Genomic DNA, 23308 nt, shown 5'->3' on the forward strand with positions numbered 1-23308 from the left:
CCATTCTCATTTTCTTTTATCATCTACACCTTTTCCCTTTCAGGGCGAATCTTGCGTCGCTTAAGTGTTGGCTCGAAAGAGCCCTTCATCCTTTTTTTCATATCCGCTTGTTTATGTGACTCTTGACACGTGCTTGCACACGGGCAGTGTGCTGGCTAACGCAACGTGGCGACATTGGCGGTCCCATGCGAAACGGAAAACCCCGTTGAGTTATGGGGCTTCTTCGCATTTGAATGTTTACCGACATTTCTATCGGGGGCTTGGGGATCTAATCAAGCGATAGGCATATATTTTCCCCCGCGAATCTGATTGATAATGGAGCGCTAACTATTGATGAGTTAGACAGTTGTTTGTGGTTAAGAAATTGTCGCTCAGTAAATGCTGTTATGACTGGACTCTCTGTCGTGCAAAACAAATTTTACAGTTAATTGGCTTCTGGTAGAAAGTGCGGAATAATATTTTTAAGGGATGTCCTCGTAGCATGCTGTCTTTTTGTCTGTGGAATATCTTTGGAACAGATATCGGATTTCCGGTGGAGCAAATTTCTTTATGACCCATTGACAAAGATTTTTTTTAGAATCGGGCTTTTGATTAAACAAAATTGGACTGACACCAAAATAACCTTTCTAAAATGGATACTGCCATCGCCTTCATAGAATTCAAGATGCAGACATTCGTTTGAGCAAGACTCTCTATAACTTTAACCATATTAATATTTTTAAACGAGTTGAGTATTAGTCATAAGCCTAATGACAACATTCGGTTGTGTGGAAGTTGCCTACTTGGATTATAAAATGGCGTCAAACATCGAAATCCGTCATCCACTCGCTAACCCTGTTCCCACATTGATGGGATTATAAAGATCTCGTAGCACTTAACAAGCAGTCAACCCAATTCCAAAAACACCCATATTGTTAGGGATTGTCGTTATCTTGGATATTGAAATGGCGTTATACATCGAATTCCACCAGCAACACGTCAACTGGTAGCTCTGGGATGATTCATCTAAGCTTTCTGTAAGCCTCTGCAAACCGAATCCATAAACTTAAATGAAACGATCTTAAAAGTTAAAGCCACCATGTCACTATAAAAATATCATATATATTCCTTGTTTGGACGTGAGTCTTTGTTTTTTTCCTTTCTTAAGGAGTTTTTATGAACGTGTCCACTAGAAAACAGACAGAGAAAGAATGACCGGAACAGTGAGAATGAAGAAACGGTGAAAACTCACCGTTATTGGAAACACTGAGAAAGGATATGTCCTCAAGTAGGAATCGAACCTGCGATCTCCCAGTCTCTATGATGCCATCACATGTTCCCAACAGTTTTTGTGATCACCGCTGCAGCCTCCAATACCTCCTAATTGACCCATCGACCCCCAATGTTTCTTATAACCAGATCGTCACCTCTCCCTCTCACCGATCGGGCCAAATCTCTCTCGTTATCTATTTTTAGGTCCAGTAGACTGCGCTCAAGGCTTGAGATATTTGTTATCACTGTTTGCCCCATTTCCTAACTCAGTCGCCACCAGACAGTTGGCAGTGAAAGAGCTATGGGGGGCATGTTGATGTCTACCCTCAAAGCCATCACAGTTCCTCGATGGCCGAGTTGTTAACGCGTCCTACTAGAGACTGGGAGATCGCAGGTTTGATTCGTGCTTGAGGAAATATCTTTTCTCAGTGTTTCCAAAAAAGGTGAGTTTTCTCCGTTTCTTCATTCTCACCGTTCCGGTCATTTTTTCTCTGTCTGTTTTCCAGTGGACACGTTCATAAAAAAATATAAAAATATCGACATTTGAAATTTTGTACGCACAACCACCACTTTAAGAAAACTTTGCTGAATCATAAGTCCATGATTTAATCAAATACATTAATCATCAGTCATCCGTGGGTTTGACAGTGTGCTCCAATCTACAATCTTACCGTTTAAAAAGCGTTACTCAATTATATGGGCCTGGGGTTAGGTGTAAAACTAAAATTTGAAATTAAATCCGAGAAACGAAACTGGGGGAAAATTTCAACATTGAGCTTGTATTTTTGTTGCCAAATGACTTTAAAAAGCATAAAAGATTTGGCGTAATCTCGAAAAAAAAATTAAACGAAAAATTAACTTTTTTGGATTGTTTTTGTTCAAAGGGGGGGGGGGGGTTGATTTCAAAATCGAGCTTGTTTTTTAATGCCAGAATTTTTTACGAAAATGGACTTTTTTGGACTGTATTCGTTGAAAGGGGGAGTACAGGAAAATTTCAAAATCGAATTTGTATTTCTGATGCCAAATGACGTGGATGAAACGTCGAGAATTGATGCGATATTGAAAAAAAAAAATTTTACGGAAATTAACTTTTTTGAACTTTTTTTGTTCAAAGGGAGGAAAATTTCAAAATCGGGCTTGTATTTTTGATGCCAAATGACCTAAAAATACATAAAACGTCAAGATTTGATGCAATCTCGAAAATAACGAAAATTGACTTTTTTGAACGATTTTTGTTCAAAGAGGGGAGTAACAATTTATTGCAACTTTAATTTAGCATTCCAATTGTACACTATTAAAAGAATCCGTATTATTCTAAAAATATTGTGAAATGCAAGAAAACAGTCAAAATTTCCGCTTGCGTTTTGCAATTGTTGGTGGATTTACATGAATAGAAAACCGATCGATTCAGACAAATGGCAGTAATTTTTTTAAACAATTTTATTCGTGTATTTAATAGTACACTATTGGAAAATTTATAAATCTACACACTTTTCACCAATTTGCACAAGATTTTTTCTAACACAGACCTCTTCTCGATGGTTCTTTCTAGGCGGCCCAAGCGACAAAAAGAACGCCTGCTATGATATATACCGACGCTCGAAGCTTTCGCAATAATACAAACCCGGTCAAAAACGCGATCACTCGCGTATGCCTACCACCACGAACTTGTAATCATAAACGTCCCGGCGATTATGTAAACGTCGCAACACGTACGAATTTATAAACGCGGTCCCACGTGCTAACATACAAACGCTCGCGCGGTTATAATCATATTCGTCTGGGAGCTCTCACGCTTAAATACGAATATTATACGCATTAAACCTAATGGACCATTCATAAATTAAGTAACGCTTTTAGGAGGAGAGGGGGTACGACAAATTGTGACATGTTGTGACATATGGGGGAGGGGAAGTAAGCTAGAAAGTGACGTAACATATTTTTACAAAAAACAACCATTTTTTTTAAAGTATTTATTACGTAATAGGGTAGTGGGGGAATATAGAAATTTGTTACATAGGGGGGAGGGTGATCAATTTTGGGAAATTTTTGCGTTATGTAATTTATGAATGGTCCCCGAAGAACGGCACAGTGGGAAACTCCAGTTAGATGGACAAGCTCACTTTCTTCCTCCATCTGAACCATACATTAAAACTTAAACATCAGAATGACAACACGTGCAAATATTCCACGAGAATATGCAAACGGCTTTTTAGTAATACAATCAAATTCAAACACGTAAAGTTAACATACGCGATATCAAAACGACTACGCAATTAATAAACACGTTAACACAGAAACGCTCGTGTCCTTCGCGAGAAGACATCAGATCACGCATGCGATCATGTCATCTCGCATACACAGAAACGTCTAGGAGCAAGTGAATTTGTTAGAATTAACGAATTTAAAAACGCCGTCTAAAGTGCGATAATAACAGTGCCCTTTCCAATGCAAATTTGAATTGGTCAAGTTCGGAAGTCCCTACCATTGGTTCTAGCACCCTACGTCCATATCTTTAGTTTAATAATCCCTAGTGATTAGGTGTACGTTTTAGTACAACTTAGAAACGCGTTCTAAAGTGCAAATCTACAAACGCCAGTACTCGCGCGATCAAGAATCAGTCACATCCAAAAGTTCCTACCCTCGGTACGAGCAGCCGAGCTACAGGCCTTCAGGCTGTCCAATCTAATAAAAAAAGAAAAAATAATGCTCGTATACACTAAACAACACGTTCCATGACGACATGACCGGGAACTGCGGTGATATGGGGAAACTCGCCTATAATCTAATAACCACGGTCTCAAGCGGGTATAAATAAACGCTTATGCCCACGCGATCGTCACATCCATACGCCCGCACATCTGAACCGTACACTCAATATCACAAACAGAATAACGGCCCGCTGGCCTTAAACAACAGTGTTTTAGTGGGTGACATTTTCCATCTCGTCTGCAATTGTGGTGAGTGATTCTTAGAGAAAGTTCTTCCGAGAACCCAACTCTACACCTTCAGTAGGACAACTCTCAAAAAAAAAAATCATTAATCATCGGTCATGAATTGCTTGCCTGATCATATTTTTTTATCAAAATTTCTAATCAGGCAAGCAATTTATGGCCGTGGCTAGAATAGAAAGCCAATCGATTTCAATGAACTGTCTAAAACCTAAACGAATCAATAACGTTCAGGTTAGGAAACAAGCAATAATCTACGGAATAAAACCCTTCTTGAATGAGAGTTTTTCTTTTTTTTTTTTAATTTGTTAAATGAAAAATTGTGTAAAGTATTTTTTTCTCATATTAACAAAAAAGTGTGCATCTCACTACACTAATTTTTTTGTACTCTTTTCAAGAATAATCGCTGTACTACACTTAAATTGAACACAATTTGAGTACCCGTTCTTTTGAGCTAGCGTCAATCCGGTGGCATTAAGTTAGATTCATTCATTCCGTTTTTTGTAAATTGGCAAAACCCCACTGCACAAGCATAGGAAGAAAAGACTAATATGATTGATATTCATATTCGCGTGTGTTCTTGGATGATCGCGCGCGGGCCTTGAATTTGATACTTAATTTTCGGTGCACGGTTCATATGCTAGAAGCGAGTGAGTTTTTCCCCATCACTAGAGTTCCCGATGATGTCACTATGGAACGTGTTGTCTAGTGGATATGAGCGTTATTTTTTGAGTGGTCCAGCTGAGCGCATGGATCTAGGCTGCTAAGACCAAGTGTGGAGACTACCGGATGTAACCGATCTACGCGGACGTAGATGTGCGTGGATGATCGCGAACGGCTCGAGCGCTTGTATGTTAACGTGATTGTCGCTTGCGCTAGCGTGTGTGCAACTTCGCGTGCATAAATTCAATTTTATAACCGTGTGACTATTTGCATATTCGTGTAACTTATTGCATTTTTTTTGAACGATCGCGTGCGGACCGTGAATTTGATGCTTAATTTTTAGTGTATGGTCCCAGATACTAGAAGAGAGTTCCTCCATATCATTACAGTTCCCGATCATGTCGCCATGGAACGTGTTGTCTAGTGAATATGAGCGTCATGTTTTTGATTGGTTCAACTGAAGACTAGGCCGCTAGGATTCATGGTACAGACTTCCAGACGTGACCGCGAGCTGTGGTTTAATGCTTGGGACCGTGTTTGTAAATTTATAGGCACAAAAACGTTCACTTAATTACCATGGTGTTTTAATGTTGGCGAGATCGCAGGCGTAAGTATGTGTGAATGATTGCATTTGCCTGTTCGCGTCTGTGACCAGGTTTGTATTATCGCGAAGGCCACGAGCAGTTGTACGTTTTGAATGGGAGAGATTGTATATCATGTAGGAGAACCCGGGTCTATCCGGTCCTACGCCAGCAAATCGCCTTTTTTGGAGTATAGATGTGAAAGAATTTATCGGTCAAAGGTCCTAATTGTTAGTTTCAAACCTCAGCTACATTTTGGTGCCATGAAAGTTGCACCACTCCATAGCAGCGCTATGCGACGTTTTGCAAAACTCTACGTTTTTTCGTCCTTTTAGGAGTATTTCGGAGCTCCCTACGAGACAATTCAGACCGTCTATTTTTTTTACAATGGAACTATGTTTACCGATGAAATATTTATTGGAAAATTAAAAATAATTAAAAATAATTACGGTAAATTACGTTACAAAAACTTAATCTGGTTAGTTCCAGCTATCGATTGGCGCATCATGTACTTTTTTTGCTGTGGCTTGTGCAATCGTGTGCGTAGTCGCAAGCCGCTGAACGGTGGTTGATGGAATTAGGGGTCCGAATAGCCCCGTACGCTCATTTCGCACAAAAGGGGTGCAATTCTTGAAAATATCTGTGTTTTCTCCCAATCAAAAATCATTCCATAAAATAGGAGCCTCAAGATTTCCAAAACGTTAGAGTTAGAGGGTCCGAATTAACTCCACGGTCGTAAAAGCCCCGGTTTACCCTATACCCTGAGCACACTGAAAACTTTAAACGCGCTTTTCTTTTTACGCTGGCTAGAAACGTAACTCGAACACATGATTTTTGATCGTATTGAAATTTTCACAGCATATTTTCCACGTTTTTCCATTATACGCCATTTTGCAAAAAATCAAAACACCGAAAAAACGTACTTCGCTATCGTTCTAAGGAATCGAAAAAAAAACTTTAGCTTTCCCGTCTCGTCTGCAATTGTAGTGAGTGATTCTGACCAGGAACCCTTCCGAGGGCCCAGATCTACAGCTCTACTAGGACAACTCTCGAGAATAACGCAATCCTTGTGAAAGTCAGGTAATGTATTCGGAGCATTGTTATAACACTACTGATTGATTTCCATGAAGATTTTTAGAACGGTGTCCTTTTTTTCATTTACAAAGATTCCAAACCTTCTCTGTTGAACACTAGGGGGAATATGTTTGTTTCAAAATTCCTAAACGCGGCTCATAACGGAGAAATAGGAAAAATGGTCCGTTTGACGACTCAAATGAGTGTAGTGAATTGCCTAGCATTGATCGTGATTCAGTCGCATTCTTAGAAAATATGGTATTTTTCCTATCAAACTAGTGTGTCTGAAACACTGCAAATTTTTTTAATGTTTTGACTAAAAAACACTTAACCGATCAGCCGATAATATTTGCTACTGTATTATTTGCAACACCAACAGCAAAGTAAAGCTTAATTTCTTGGATTAACTATTCACGATTATTGGTACAGAATTATGTGTGTGATGAAACTGTACCTTGACTGACAATTTTTAAAATCTCACATGCTTACTAGCGCAACCTGGCGGGTCTATTCCAAATCAATTTGTTTAAAATCCGGGGCTCTTGATCTCTTCCAGAGCATTGCTGAATACAGTATTTGTCCTAACTTATGAAACTTTTGAAATAAATTACAATCTACCATGTATGCTCGCATAGTGAAAGTGGTCTAAACTGATTGGTCATAATCTGGTAGTCCTTAATTTCTCGAGTAACTATATTGAAGAGAGTATCCCTCTAAAAAATCTCAAAATTGAGATAAAGAATTATTTGAACTTTAGTTGAATATTTGCATTCGCACTAGCGCCGCCTGGTAGGACAATCCCGAGTTATTTATTCTACTATTCAGCTATTAATTTCTGACAAATTTTCCTGAGACACCTCCTTTTAAAATAGTCCGTGTTTCGATTTATTTCATTTTAAATCCAATTCAATGATATTCGAATTTTCGGACGGGCACGGCAATATTTAAAATCAACAGCCTTTGTAATTTGAGAAAAAATGAAAATACAGTGCTAGTGGGCAACTAATTCTCTAACTTATGAAAAAATGATTTGTATGCTTGCAAATTCTTAAAATCGTTCGGAGCTTCCAAGTCCCAAGTTTTTCCTGACCTTTCAAAACCATTTTCATTAAATTCGATTTCCCAATTTGAATCTAAACACATCGACCAAAACATATGAAATCTGGCTGGGTTCGTTGTCGTTCGAAAATAGCAGAAGTTATTACAAATACATTTAATTAGCTTACAGCTTACAATTTACCAAAAATTACCATCACATACACATGTACTTCCCGACGGCATTGCTTTGCTCACTAGCGCCATCCTGACTTTGCTCACTAGCGCCATCCTGTGGCTGACTGACCTAAATTATCAAACGTAATTTGATAGATCGCTCGTCCTTGTTCAACATTTAGGAACATCATAATTCTCTACATCTCATTGTTTCAGAAATAGGTGTGTTGTTTCCATTTTTTTTTTATCTCATTAGCGCCACCCTACGCCATAATCCCAAATGTTTCAGATAAGATTTTAAAGTACTTATAGTTCGCTACAACCTCTAAAAATAGCCTATTTCTCTATCCGTTCCATAGAGGGTCCCATTACTTTCATACTGTTTGGTTCAGTAGCGCCAGTATTTTCATTTTATGGACTTTTCAATAGAATCGAGCCTAAACGTATGCCAATCGGTCTACGTCAAATAAAATGTACAATTTATAACATTAAAAATATGCGACCGGGAATGTAATAAATCAGAAAATACCCCCCGGCCGTTAAATCTTGAATTGAGTTCTGTCGCCAGGGACGCTGAAAATGTGTCATTTCATAGAAATGTGAGGGGGAAAAATCGTTCTCATTCCTTTCTCGGATATTACGCGGCATACATTTTTATTGCATAATTGAAAGTCCTTCGAAATCACTCAACCGATAAATTGCTCCATTGAATGAAACGGGTGATGTCATGAGCAGGAAATATTTTCCACACAGAGAACAGACGTTTATCTCGAGCGTTTGTGTTGTGTTGCCGATAATTGTAGTTTGATCCTACCCGCTGCTAGATCCGTATCTGTATGTAACCGATCCGGTAGATTTGAGAAACAATTCAAAATTAAATTAATTATGCAGTTTGCGTTTCGACTTCGTCTCATCAGAATCCGACACTAACTTAGTGACAGGACTAAGCTAGCGCCGGATTGAGGCTAGCTGCAAAAAAACGGAGACACAATTTGTGTTCCTGAGCAAACCCCAAATCAAGTGTGATGTCTCGCATGAAAAGGAGCTCATTTTAAGCTGATGAGAACTAATGAAATCGAAACTCTGTTTTTTGGAGCTAGCGTCAATCCGGCGCTAGCTTAGCCTTGTCACTAAGTTATTGTCGGATTCTAATGAGACGAAGTCGAAACGAAAACTCCATAAATAATTTAATTATAGGTTTTGTGCTCTTCACGCGAAAAAATGGGTTTAAACAATTTTCTCTTGAATACTTTTTACCGAAATTGTCTTCCACTAAGGAGAAATATAGCGTAATTCAAAATTCCCGTTACAATTGAACCACTATTTTTAAATATATTGGCACGTGTTTTAGCGAAGCTTGTCTGTGTATTTCGACTAAGACTCAACCCTTTCCTAGAGCATCCCAACAAAGAATCCGGAGCAGTCCAATTTTCTACATTTGAAACGTTTTTCTCCAAATTGCGTATCTCCCTAATAGCACAATAAAAACCCTTGTTCGCCATCAAAATATACACGCGTGTCAGAAATACTCCAACAACACCCAATCCCGCAACATCTTAAACTGTGTGCTACCGTAGCGAAAACTGCGTACCAAGCATAGGTGATCTAACTCAAAACCTTTTACATGATTGCGATGAACCGTGGAGCAACGAGAAACGGCGTAAAAAGATAGTGCTCGGGTGGTGGTGGTGGGGGGAAGGTGTAACAGACATAATTTTATTGGCGTACGCCACTCAGCTTCCGCTGGTGAAGATTAACAGCTCTCTTCTGCATCCACGACTGCTAGGACTGACTGACGGTTTTGAAGGAGCAGTGAGCAGATATAGATGACGTGGTAATTTTCATGCTTGTCTTGTTGCTGTTATAGTAGGCCACGCTGTGGTGCGTTATGCAAATAAATAGTAGAGAGTGCGATTGGCAGCGTTTTCCCCGAGTGTCTGAAACGTTCGCCTGCTCGGGGTCGCGTTTGAGTGTGAGAAGGTTTATAGCGATCCGTGTCGAACGACATCCGTGTTCGGTTGGGTCGGGGGGGAGGTGTAGTAGCTACCTACGGTTAAGAATGGTTGTGTAGTGTTGATATTTCTACTGCTGCCACGCGATGTCAAGACCGACCCCCGCGTCCGCCCCGTAATGGTCTGATAGGTACTTGGAAGACGCTTGTTGGTGTGTTGTCACACGCGCTGCGGGTTCTTAAGTTTTCTATAGAGCTTTGCTAATAGTTTCCGCTTGTTGGTGGAAGAGTATGATGATGCTCGTCTCGTGAGTAGAACATGGTTGGGAAATATTGCTGTCGGTTGTGTGAGTTGTGTTATTTTATTGAAATTGGCGGGTGGGTTGATCCGGCGAAACTAGCTTAGTTGTGTTTGCTAATGTTGTTTGTTACGGTATTATGGAGGGTGAAGTTGTTGACTTATTGTTCGTTCGAAAATTAAACCTAGGAAAAACTACTGGAAAAGTGTAAATTTTGTTTTCAGAACCAGTATTTAGGTACACTGAAACCTCCATTTACGAAATCTTTTTTTAAGTAATATTAGATTTACGTAACTTTTTTTACTAACTAAATTCGAAATAACGAATTCTTTTTTTACGAACCAAGTTTGTAAAATATGTTATAGTTCATACAGTGATGTATAAAGTTTGGCAATTTAACCTATTCTTAGCTAATTATTACTAGTTATTATTAAAAGTTGAGTATTTCCGGTATAGGGTTAACTGGTACATGACGGAAATCGATGTTTGAAGCCATTTTTATATCCGAGATGACTTCTGGTTAAGCTAAATTCACTATAGCCTCAAGAATTTGGTATTTTCCGATTAGTGTTCACGAGTACGTGACGGAAATCGGTGTTTTGAAACCATTTTAAAATCCAAGACTTCCGGTTTAGATAAATTCACTAAAACCCCAGTGTCATGGGTATTTTCGGAATAAGGTTGACGAGTACACTCAGGTTTTTTTGCGCTGTATTTTTTACGCGGTTTTTTACGCGGACTTTGAAATTTACGCGATTTTCATTTACGCGGCCTGTATCCCTCGCGTAAAAAAACCTGAGTGTATATGACGGAAATCGATGTTTGAAGCCATTTTTATATACAAGCTGGCAATTTTCGGTTCAATTAAATTCATTACCTCAAGAATTCGTTATTTTTGGAAGGGGGTTAACGAGTACATGACGGAAATCGTTGTTTGATGCCATTTTTATATTCAAGATGGTAATTTTCGGTTAAGATAAATTCACTACAACCTCAACAATGTAGGTATTTATGAAATTGACGAGTAGATGAATAAATCGATGCCCGAAGCCATTTTTATATCCAAAATGGCGACTTCTGGTTTACATTAATTATAACCTCAACCTCAACCCCAACGGAATTGAATAATTAGAGAATAGATACAGTGATAACTCGATGTTATTGAACCCCAATTCGGTTCGGCAATGTTCCACCAGCCGTATAGTCAGCAAATTTAGAAACTGATATCTCAGTAAATTGAGATTTGATTGCTGATTTTTTGTCAAATATTTTCCGAGTCTCAGCTATGAAACGTCACTTTTACTGATATCTCCGTAAAAAAAATGTTTACTGAGACCTCAGCTGTTGAGATCTCGGCAAAAGATGCCAAAAAAGCTGAGATTCGGCAGAAAAAATTAAGTGTGTACCTTTGATTTTGTCTATCCCCGATTTTGTCAGCCTTATATAAAATTCCGTTTGATGGGCTCTATCAGACGAATCGAGCCAACTTTGAGTAAATCATTTCTTGAGCATATTTTTTTCCTCTCTCAATGATGCAAAATATTAAAAACTATTTTTGTTAATCTTGCTTTGGAAGACCCTTGTTATGGAAAATAATTAGAAAGGAATTTTAAGACTGACAGGGGACCAAAGAGAAATGTTTCAACAACTTCGTTTTATTGAAAAGAAAAGGAAAATATATCTCGGGTTGTTCAATATCGCTGTTTTGTCAGTCTAAAATTCACCAAGGGGCAGATAAAAACGAGTCTTCACTGTACATATAGATAGGATAGATATAGTGATGATATGTTTATAGAAAATTATATATATTATATATAGAAGTCAACCGAAAGCCGCCTTCTTTGACTTCAAAGTGGCGTCACTCATCGATTTCGATTTATTGCTCAACCGGGAGTCGCCATCTTGGATTTCGAAAAGGTTCCAAAAATCAAGTCGCCATCTTCAATTTCAAAAAATACACATATTGTTAGGGTTATCAATAATATTGCTCAACCGGGAGTCGCCATCTTGGATTTCACAAAGGTTACAAAAATCAAGCCGCCATCGTTGACTTCAAAAAGGTTCCAAACATATATTTTCAACATCTACTCGTCAACTCCTTTTCAAAAATACCCATATTGTTAGGGTTATCGAGAGTATTGCTCGACCGGAAGTCGCCATCTTGGATTTCAAAAATGTTCCAAAAATCAAGTCGCCATCTTTAATTTCAAAAGGAACCAAACATCAATTTTCAGCATCTACTCGTCAAGCCCGTTTCAAAAATATCCATATTGTTAGGGTTATCGATAATATTACTAGACCGGAAGTCGCCAACTTGAATTTTAAGAAGGATCCAAGCATTTATTGTCAGCATCTACTTGGCAAGCCCGTTCCAAAACTACTCATACAAAATAATTATCAAATTTTGTGAACTTCTTTGACGAAACGAATTTTAATAAGAATGTAAAGCGAACTTTTTTACGAGCTAAATCTCAAATAACGAAAACTTTTCAACGAACCATTTCAATTTACGAACCCCTTGGTTTGGTTCGGAAAATGCAGGTTCCAGTGTACACTTAATTATTGTGCCCAAAAAATGAGAATTTATTTTTATATCGAATCTATCCAAGAATTCAGTTGGTACATATTCGAAAGGTTCTCTATATTTAATGTAAGTTTGTCCGCTATACACCGGTATCATTAACACCGAAAGTTCGTTTCGTTCTACTGAATCGTACGCTGCCCTTAAAACCACAAGCAGAATAAGGGGTTGAATTACCGAAATTTGTCCAAGATTTGTCATAGAATAATCATCTGGCCCGTCGAGGAATGCTGTTTCATCAAAAGCCGTTTCGGCATTCACCGCCAAAGAATTCAATCAACGGGTTCAGTTTGCTAAACAGAACACGGGAGTGTACTTTGTGAGTGCTATCACATTTGAGCCTCCGATCGTTCTTTTAGATAGACCAGTGACGGATGCATGGAAGACATACAATAAAACACTAAAATGTTCTAAAATGCGAGGAAAATTTGCTTACGCTATTTTGTACCGGAAGAGATAAATACTTCACTTGATTAATACGAGGAATTGGCATTCCGACTTCATCTTATCAGTATCCAGGCCCGTAGCCAGGATTTTGTTTCGAAAAGGGCTTTAAAAAATTATTACATAAATCTTTCGATCATCAGAGACTTGAGATAGTCACTAGAAACTGAAATTTTGAAAAGTTCCTAATAAAAACAATTCTAAATGGAAGACAATAGAAACTAAAAATTCTAAAAACATGTTCTTTGTCACAAGATAGGCTATTGTACATCGACGGTTCAATAATGTTGAATTTTATTTTTATTATTTATTCACAAATTACAATTTACTCTCGTTACAACAACGGATATTCAAAAGTTTGATCAAGGTAAAAATGGAACTTGTGCTTACAGAATTGTCATACATACAACTACATCATACGAGGAATGAAGAACTAATAACGTTCAATTCCGTAGCTGAAGAAGAGAGCTCAAGTAGCCGCAGAAGAGGGCTCAAAGAGTTAAAAGTATTTATGCACTACCCGAATATGACAATCCTTGACGGAGCTAGAAAATGCAAGGTATTCTAAACTACACGTTGGCAAGGTGTAGATAACGCTAAATCGAAATAAGTAAAAAAAATATTGTTAGAATGTTCCAACGAAGAAAATGACAAAATTTGCACTAAAACTTCTGATTTAGCAGGCGATTTATAGATGCGCAGAAACGGTTAAACTTTTTTTTCTTAAGCTGACGTCTTGCCACTATTACCAGTTATATGGCATCATGCTAACACAAGTTTTTGGTATATTATATTTAAAAGAGACTATTTTCAAGGCTGACCCTGGCCGGTCAAATTGGAACCCCGTCCAGGAAAGATTGGTGATCAATTTATTGATTTAATCAACTAAAGGAAACTGCCTAGAATTTAATCTATTAAAGAAAATTAACCCGAAATTGGCCACAAATCGAAAGAAAAACATTTAACACCTTAACCTACTAATATCTTACTCCTAAGCCAACAAAACTGAAAGCCAACCCACTGAAAACATGAAATCAAAACTTATAGATTCAACTAGTTGCAACATTTTAGTCGCTCTCCGTGATAGCCTACTGATTTCTGCTTGCTGTATCGTCACGTCGCTTTTAAACTTACATATACACTAATTGGACACCACCGAAAGCGACTAAAATGGTGCTGCTGGTTGCAGCATTAAGTTTATTATGATTGATTGCCTAATATTTGGTTCAGCATCAATTGACATCCGGTGGAAAGTATAGATAAAATCACGACGGTTACGGCTACTGTGTACGTTTCTGCATAGCAGAGAGGTTAGTAGTATACGAGTGTAATTCGTGGGTATATGAACATGTCAGTAAAGTCGTTGTTCTACCACTTTTTGGCTTGTTTATATTTACATGCTTTGTTTGTTTGTTGTTCAATTGTGAAAAATCTCACCGTTTTCCGGATTACCAGCGTTGCTAGCGCGGAACGCATGCCCTACACAGACATGAGATTGAGTGCCAATAGAAATACTATTTCATAAAAATGGCGCGAAACAAAAAATGACTTCTTGGCTACATTGTTAATGGCAACATGCAATGTTTTTTGCCTAGCACGCTTGAGTGAGTGGTGTTTATACTAAGCGTACAGTGCACTAACCTAATACAGACATTCGATTTGCGTATAATTTAACAAACTTTCTTTTGGCCAATTTCTAGCGTAGTTACATACACGCTAGCACACGCGATATACAAACGTCCACGCTATCGAACACGTTAACGTACAAAGGCTCGAGCCCTTCGCGATGAAACACCTGCGTTTGCGAAATCCTTGCACCCGCACATATCTGAACCGTACGGCAAATATCACATTCAGAATCACGGCCCGCTGCAAATTGACCTCAAGCAGTGTTTTAGTGGGCGACATTTCCCGTCTCGTCTGCAATTGTAGTGAGTCCTTCCGAGAATCTTGCTCTACAACCCTAGTAGGACAACTCTCGAAAAAAAATAATTCGTTTATTCGATTCGGTTTAATGCGTTAGCTGTTAGCTAAACGGAGTTGTGGGTCTTTTATACGTTTCCATGATACAAACAATGGAAATGATAAAACGTTAATGGTTGTTCAACAGATCTCGTGTCAGTGACTAGCGATTGCGCGTCGATACCTGTTTACTAGACTGGCAAATATTTTTCCTAACCAACAGCGTCTTGGTGGTCTCTTACACTTCCGCGTCATCATCGTGCTTACTGCTATTTCCATTTCCGCGAATATCTGATTTCATCCTTGTTTCATACCCTTACGGATCACGAGTGTGGACTTCATCGAAGATAGTGCTGGCTGTTAATTTTGAGATACTTAACGCAGCTTTTGCCGTCAATACCTTACCCGAACAGCATTTGAAATTGTATTGGAGATTATAGGTACACTATCGCATTATTTTTTGTACGTGCAGAGTCAAGTAGGAGGTAATGCGTCGGTCCAACTGGATTCTCACCACAAAAACACCATTTGAAATACGGGGAATTACTTTCTAGATTTATAATGAATTCTATTTCTTCCAAATGTGTATCAGTTTAGTGAATCAGCTGTATTAGTTAGGGACCATTCATAAATTACGTAACGCTTTTAGGGGGGAGGAGGGGGTACGACAAGATGTGACAAGTTGTGACATAGGGGGGAGGGGGTGTTAACTAGATCGTTACGTAACATGTTTTCATCGAAGAAAAAAAAAATTTTCTTGGAATTTGTTACGTAACAGGGGAGGGGGGGATGGAAAAATTTGTGACAATTTGTTACATAGGGGGAGGGGGGAGTCAATTTTGGGCAATTTTTGCGTTACGTAATTTATGAATGGTCCCTTATGGCCTCGTTTATGTTGTCGTGTGTTGTTCTGCGAAAACGCAATATCTTTTGTCCTCAATACAGAACATTTAATTAATGTAAAAAAATGTCAAGTGAGTTTTTTCTTACGTCAAAATAAATGCTAAACACGAGTTTTTTGTTGGTTTTTCGCTATTTTTGTTTTTGAAAAAATACGGACATCAACATGAAACATACGCTTGGGGGCACAATACTATAATTTAAATTAGAATTATTTTGACAGGAAAATTGTGCGTAAATTAGAGCGAAAAATGCGAACACGAAGTGATGAGTACATAAATAACACAATTGCATCTGTTCAAGATGGCGCCAGTATTCGATCAGCCTCTAAACAATTCAAGGCTCCGTTCAAAACATTACCTGCTCGTGTGAAAGGAAAATGCTTGTCAGGAATGGAAGCGCGTCAGATATTTCGCATGAGTGAACAATATAAGAATTTAAGGTGTTGCAGAAGTAGATAATCTAAAAAAACTTGATCAAAAAAGAGAAGGAAAATGAATCCAGAAAAAATGCTCCGAAGCGCAAACGTGATCGTTGCACAGCTAAGCAACCACGTGAGCCGGAATGCACAACTTCAATTCCACACTCTGACGACGATGAGGACACCGAAGAAGTCATCCGCAAGTACAAAGCCAGATGCAGCTGCTGAAAAAATGCTTTTTCAACATTTTTTCAACATTTCAATGACTGGGTTCGCCTGGTTCAATTTGTGCAACGCTATCAGCATAACCTCTATTTCCACCTTCCGCAAATGTTTCGCATCACGAATGCCTTATGCGTCTTATGCGAAAAGACCGGAAGCGAATAACCTCCGTATTTGGCTGGAGCACCACTTGTTGCTTCTGCGATTCACTCATCCCGACAGATCACCACGGCGAAGAATGAAAGTAAGTTTCTTTTGTCCTTCCGACGAGTCACACAACGTGAAAGGAACTAGACTGGACGACTGGAATACTGGAAAACTGGAAGAGACTAGAAAATACTGGAAGAGACTGGAAGACTGAAAGACTAGAAGACTGGAAAAGACTGGAAGAGATTGAAAGACTAGAAGACTGGAAGAGACTGGTAGACTGGAAGAGACTGGATGACTGGAAGACTGAAAGACTAGACGAGTGGAAGAGACTGGAAGATTGGAAGACTGGAAGAGACTGGAAGACTAAAAGAATGGAAGATTGGAAGACTGGAAGACTGAAAAACTAGAAGACTGGAAGAGACTGGAAGACTGGAAGAGAGTGGAAGACGGAAAGACTAGAAGACTGGAAGATACTGTAAGATTGGAAGACTGGAAGAGACTGTAATAGACTGGAATAGACTGGCAGACTGAAAGACTAGAAGACTGGAAGCTTGAAAGACTGGAAAAGACTGGAAGAGACTGGAAGACGGAAAGACTAGGAGACTGGAAGAGACTGGAATATACTGGAAGACTGGACGACTGGAATAGACTGGAAGACTGAAAGACTAGACGAGTGGAAGAGACTGTAAGATTGGAAGACTGGAAGAGACTGTAATAGACTGGAATAGACTGGCAGACTGAAAGACTAGAAGACTGGAAAAGACTGGAAGCTTGAAAGACTGGAAAAGACTGGAAGACGGAAAGACTAGGAGACTGGAAGAGACTGGAATATACTGGAAGACTGGACGACTGCAATAGACTGGAAGACTGAAAGACTAGAAGACTGGAAGAGACTGGAAGAGACTAGAAGACTGGAAGAGACTGGAAGAGGCTGGAAGACTGGAAGAGACTGGAGGACTGGAAGAGACTGGAAGACTAGACGAGTGGAAGAGACTGGAAGAATGGAAGACTGGAAGACTGAAAAACTAGAAGACTGGAAGGGACTGAAAGAGACTGGCAGACTGGAAGTGACTGGAAAACTGATAGACTAGAAGACTGGAAGAGACTAGAAGTTTGGAAGACTGGAAAAGACTGAAAGAGACTGGAAGACGGAAAGACTAGAAGACTGGAAGAGACTTGAAGATTGGACGACTGGAAGAGACTGGAATAGACTGGAAGACTGAAAGACTAGAAGACTGGAAGAGACTGGAAGACGGAAGGACTAGGAGACTGGAAGATACTGGAAGACTGGACGACTGGAAGAGACTGGAATAGACTGGAAGAGACTGGAAGACTGAAAGACTAGAAGACTGGAAGAGACTAGAAGACTGGAAGAGGCTGGAAGACTGGAAGAGACTGGAGGACTGGAAGAGACTGGAAGACTGAAAGACTAGACGAGTGGAAGAGACTGGAAGACTGGAAGAGACTGGAAGACTAAAAGACTGGAAGATTGGAAGACTGGAAGATTGAAAAACTAGAAGACTGGAAGAGACTGAAAGAGACTGGCAGACTGGAAGTGACTGGAAGACTGGAAAACTGAAAGACTAGAAGACTGGAAGAGACGAGAAGTTTGGAAGACTGGAAAAGACTGAAAGAGACTGGAAGACGAAAAGACTAGGAGACTGGAAGATTGGACGACTGGAAGAGACTGGAATAGACTGGAAGACTGAAAGACTAGAAGACCGGAAGAGACTGGAAGAGAGTGGAAGAGAGTGGAAGAGACTGGAAGACGAAAAGACTGGAAGATACTGGAAGATTGGAAGACAGGAAGAGACTGTAATAGACTGGAATAGACTGGAAGACTGAAAGACTAGAAGACTGGAAAAGACTGGAAGGCTGAAAGAAACTGGAAGTTGGGAAGACTGGAAAAGACTGGAAGAGACTAGAAGACTGGAAGAGACTGGAAGACGGAAAGACTAGGAGACTGGAAGATACTGGACGATTGGACGACTGGAAGAAACTGGAATAGACTGGAAGAGACTGGAATACTGAAAGACTAGAAGACTGGAAGAGAGGGGAAGAGACTGGAAGACTGGAAAATGGAAAGACTAGAAGACTGGAAGATACTGGAAAACTGGAAGAGACTGGAAGACTGAAAGAGACTGGAAGCGACTGAAAGACTGGAAGACTGAAAGACTAGAAGACTGAGACTGGACTAGACTGGAAGACTACAGTTCAGTTGTTCATGAACAATATAATATATATAAAAATAAATAAATTACTTAAATTAGACAATATCTTCTCACAAACTGAGTTTTATTGGATTCTGAGATGATTCTGACTTTCACTGGTTTAGTTTTCGATGAAAATGCACTGAAAAAAATTCAGTTTGGACAAGGAAGTTTTTTTTAAAAACTTTTTTTCCTTGAAAGTGTCAAACTTGACGGTAGGTAGGGAACATAATTCCCTATTTTGGAACAAAATTTCATCCAAATCAGATGGCGTTTTTTGTAGATTGACTTTAAAATTTTAAAATCGACTTTTTTCAGTGTAGGAGTCGATGAAGAATTTTTTCAATATTTTTATTCAAAAATTTGATTAATGTTGTGAAAATCACTCCTACAACATTTTTTTGTAAGATTTATCATTTTGAGCCATTTGAAAAAAAAAAATGGTAAAAAAAGTTTGACCGTTTTCAAAATACAGTCTAGAACATTTTTGGAAAAAACAAAGTATGCAAAGTGGCTTTTTGTGACAAAGTTTTCATGTACAGAAAGAATCATTAAAATCTGAGAAGCTGCTGCCAACTCTGAATAGTATTTAGCACGAAATTCGTCAATAGCAATCTTTCTCAAATCAAACCAAACAAGAAACAAATTTGTTAAAAGTCAACGAAACACATGTTTTTTCTTAAATTTTTTTTTGGCTTCGACCTCCTACCCGAGCAAACGAAAAGCCCATAATACCCGTCCAATTTCATAGTTCATGGTGTTTTTAATTGGTCAACCCAAGGAAACACCATCACCATGGTCCGGTCGATCCCATATAAAAACCATATTTTGGTGTATTAATGGGGTTTTGAACCCATTTTATGGTGCATTGATGGTTGTGAAATTTGGCCCGGACCATATTTATGGTCTTTGTAAGGGGCTCTAAGGTGTTCAAATCCATAAAAAATGTGCTATAGCGCCCTCTCTGGCTACGTGCCTGACCTCAAGTTGTATTACCGAAATTTATCCATGATTTATCGTACAATAATCATCTGGTCCGTGAATGAATATCTTACTTGAAAGCCGATTTGGTATTCACTGGCAGGGAATTCAAACAAATGGGTGCAGTTTGCTAAACAGAACACGGGAGCGTACCTTGTATGTAGTATTACATTTGAGTTGATGATCCTTCTTTTTGATAGACCAGAAGCGAAATACATGGTAGATATATAATAAAATACAAAAAATTACTAAAATGAGCAGAAAATTGGATTAAACGATTTTGTACCGTTTTGACTTGATTAAACCGAGGAATTTGCCTTTTGACTTCATCCCATCAGTATCGAGGCAAACCGATTTGGCGATCAGATAGATTATACATCCAAATGCGGAAATGCGGAATTCTTCCTAAGCGGAAAATAAGACTCATACACAAAATCAAAATTCTTTGAAAGCGAAAAAATGTAATAGAAACTGGACATCACTCTTCAAATTTTAATAGCAGGAATAATATTGCAACATTCCAGCAAACCAAACATTAACGTACCGTTCAAACACTTTAAACTCGGATGAGCCAAACTCGAACAAGCAATCACCTGCTCGTACCTGAGAATGATTACACAGGATCCATACAATCGATCCGACACGTTTCCCCGGAGGAACGTTTTCATCACTTTTCGCAATTCTTCTTCACAGCAGCGTATGTCTTCTTCTGTGTAACAATCTAGTCGCAGAAAAATTCTCACTCCACCTTCTGTAGCAGGCTTCCCGTTTTTTTCTTCTTCCGTGATTCAACCAAATTGCACTTCAAACATTCGAGCTGCCTCCACCGTTTACACAACCTCACCAGCATATCATTTTTCTATGGATTCTTCTTGTTGGGCGATTCATCTTTCCGCGAGCAACAGAAAAAAAGATTCCAAACTCATTATCATTTCACCCTATCCATCATCGTTTGCTCAGACGGAACAATCAGCACCTGCTCGCGAATTAAAATCCAAATCTGAGAATCCTCCAGTACCTTTGAAATTTAAATTACACGAGATTTTTTTTTGCGCCACGAAACTGCACAAAAACTGACAATTACGTTTTTTTCCCGTGTTGCTTACCGGGTAACTATGGTACCCGCTCGTGGTTGGTCACAACAAACTGACCGCGCGATTGTTGACCTACTAGTTTTTTTTCGTTTCTTTCGTTACACTGTTAAATGCAACAAAAAAAACACGTCCACCCGCGATCACGTTCAACAAGCGAATGCTGTTTTAATAGGGACGCGGCGCGACGACAGTGTTTCGCAACTAAACCAACCGAAGGAGGCGCCTGGTTGCTGGTTGTGTGTATAGAAACGGCGATGCGTCTCCACCCAAACACCGCAGGCGACTGACTGACTGACTGGCGCTGCTTGGATGGATTTTCTTCGGGTCGGTCACAGCGCGACGACGACGACGAAAGTAATTCCCTTCGCGTAAGGAAGGGCTTCGGAAAAGTGCTTACACAAACAGAGAGTATGTGGGAGAGAACTGAGTGAGAGAAAGAGAGAATGAGAATAGCGTTTGGTTCGGGGAAAACAGCTGTTCTGTGGATCAACAGACTGCCGGTGCCGATGTTTCTTTTGTGTAGGGCTAAAATGAGTCGTGAGAGAGAGGGAGACGGAGCAACACGCGGGAGAAGGTTTCAGATAATGCAACATGTGGTTTGGTGCGGGAGTAAACACGAGTCTGTTGATAGCACAGGGGTTACAGTTAACGCGTCCTGGCAGAAAGTGAACAGAATTAAAGCAAAACGTGATTAATTGTGGCAAAAGTAATCGCTAGTTTTTTGTGAGGTTGTGCTAGAATTCAGTACTAAGCGAAATTGGTTCGTTAATGCCACTTTTTGCTTGACCCTGAAACTGAGTCAGCAGATCGAAGCAGGCCAACGCGTATCACTTCCTAGTAAGTGCGTGCCATCTGCGTTTGTGATAGAGGCAGGCGTGCCTCAGGGAAGCCATCTAGGCCCCCAAATATTTATCTTATTCGTAAACGATTTATATTTCCCTGTATTATCTCAAAAGTAGGGAAATTGAACTTGTTATGGGCCGGGTTACCTATTTTAGCCATAGAATTTGACCAAGCTAAAATTTATGCAGCCATATGTTATCGATGAAAAGCTATAGACCAACATTTTTAACCCCTCTGGAAAATCTCCTGAAAATGAAAAAAAAGAAAAAGAAAAACACAGCACATGGTAGTGTTTCAGGTGGTCAACCGAGTAGAAAACAGCTTTTTATAAATGTTGTAAAAATTGTCATCCTCCTTATCATCATCACATGATGATGATGGAGCTTTTTTGCATTACACAGTGGATAATTTAAGAAATGTAAAAGTAGAAGCTTATTAAATAGTGTTAGATTTGTAATAATTGTAGTTTTAGTAGCTTAACAAATAGTGTTAGATTTGTAATAATTGTAGTTTTAGTACTAGTGTACAATTGTTATGTTCGTCTAAGGATTTGTCACTGCTTGGTCAGAGATTGGATACAGAACTGGCGTATATGATAGAATAGTGGGTAATCCTTCCTAGAATCATTGATTTCGGTGCTCAATTCGTGCATTTGGTTCGTTTCATTCGAGAATATCGAATTGGATAAATTAAGATATAATTAATTCACCGACGCACGCTAATCGTCCATTCCCTGTCATGTAGACGAGTTCAAATTGAACGATATTAGCCAGTTTATACGGTTCCGCTTAATCTCTTCGCATCATTTTCATATTCTCTCATATACACTCGCAATCTCTCCGATTCCAAACGTAAAAACGTTCGTGGCTTTCGCGATAACACAAAAACCTGGTCACAACCGCGAACATGCAATTGCAATCATCCACACATATTTACGCCCACGATGTCGCCAACATTATACCACCCCGATAATTAGCTGATCGTTTTAGTACCTATGAATTTACAAACGCAGTCTCAAGAATTAACCCACCACTCGTACGACCATTTGTCGGTCACGTCCAGAAGCCTGCGTCTTCGGTCTAAGCAGCCTATCAATGCCTTCAGTTGGACCAATTAGAAAAATGACGACCATATTCACTAGACAACACGTTCCATAGCGACATGACCGGGGAACTCTAGTGATATGAGGAATTTCACTCTCTTCTAGCATTCAGCATACGTTAACATACAAACGCTCAAGACCTTCGCGATCATCCATGCACACCAAAGCACGCTAGTACACGCGTGTATAAATTCGATTTTTTTTATGAGTGCATAGCGTGGTTTGTGTTATTTTAATTTCGAGTATTGAATTTTAGTATCAGCTAGAAAGGAATAAGTTTTGTAACCCACATCCTCATCGCAAAAAATATAGGAATACCTGGGAAGAAATTTCTCCAAGTATCAGGTGTAACGGATTCCACTTCGTTGTGCGATATGTAATTTATAACAGTTACGGATGGTGCACAGTGCAAGATC

The 23308-nt window shown here is 39.2% G+C and overlaps 1 protein-coding gene across 2 annotated transcripts in view; it reads right to left on the reverse strand.

The window, feature by feature from the left end:
- The window catches only part of LOC131687088 (serine/threonine-protein kinase 32A), a 279046-nt gene extending 257823 nt beyond the window's left edge, over positions 1-21223 (reverse strand). Inside the window, exon 1 of one of the 2 annotated variants that reach the window (XM_058971135.1) lies at positions 20457-21223. The gene's annotated coding sequence lies outside the window, so the exon portion shown is untranslated. Of the gene's footprint in view, positions 1-20397 lie in introns of both variants that reach the window. The other variant, XM_058971130.1, reaches the window with a different exon arrangement.
- Positions 21224-23308: the final 2085 nt, after the last annotated feature.

Source organism: Topomyia yanbarensis, chromosome 1 (genome assembly GCF_030247195.1).
Source record: "Topomyia yanbarensis strain Yona2022 chromosome 1, ASM3024719v1, whole genome shotgun sequence".
In the NCBI taxonomy this organism is placed as follows: Eukaryota; Metazoa; Arthropoda; class Insecta; order Diptera; family Culicidae; genus Topomyia; species Topomyia yanbarensis.